The following is an 868-nucleotide window of genomic DNA, read 5'->3' on the forward strand; positions in this document are numbered from 1 at the left end:
TGTTTTACTCTACCTGGCCGACACCGGTGACGGGCCTTTTGCCTCCCTGTCTGGAGAGCGTGCCTTCGGTGATGTTCAGGCTCAGAGCTTCCTGTTTTGTTTTGTTTCATCATCGTGGATGTCTGGTGACACTGTTGAATCATTAAAACTCGTAAGTTTAACATCTACAAGCCAGTTCTGTTTCTTGTTCCTTCTAGAGTTTTCCTAAACTTGCTTGCTTATTTTTCCGTATGGATCTCAGAGTCAGCTTGTTGAAGTCTAGAACCACCCGCAACTTACCCATCGGCTTAGAGCCTTGGCGACTTTCCGGCACTCAGGCTGCCATCCAGACCCAGACTCCCACCTCGCGCCTGGGGGTTCAAGGTGGTGCACCTGGATTTTGAGCATCTTCCGTTACAGCTGACCCCGAGGTGGGGAGGGGCTTTCGCTGGGCTCTCGGGCTACAGCTTCGCTTCCACCTGCCTCCACACACCTCTCGGGCCTCCTCACCTGGCCTGTCTTATTCGCAGGGGCCGTTTCTCCCCAGACTCACTCCTGCCCTGTTCTCTCATTGGGGTTAGTTGGTAGCTAAGGTTTTTGTCTCACTTTCAATGTCCCCTCCTGTGCTTTAGCCTCTATCACGTCGTCATTCTTTCTGCGCATCCTGGCGTTTCTGCCCGCTGCTTCGTCGCGCGGCTGTCGGAGGCTGCCTGTGCTCTGCGGCCTGGGCCCTCGCGGCCTCTCGGCCTCCGGTTCATGGTGTCTTAATTATGGTTGCTTTTAGAACTCCTGCAGTTCGGTTTGTATTTCCCTTTGACTCAAGGAGTGACCAAGAGGTTTTTTCATTTTAAAAAAAGATTTGTTTATTTTTGCATACAGGAGCTAGGGT

This window comes from Condylura cristata, unplaced genomic scaffold (assembly GCF_000260355.1).
Source record: "Condylura cristata isolate star-nosed mole 26May11 unplaced genomic scaffold, ConCri1.0 scaffold00004, whole genome shotgun sequence".
Taxonomy (NCBI): Eukaryota; Metazoa; Chordata; class Mammalia; order Eulipotyphla; family Talpidae; genus Condylura; species Condylura cristata.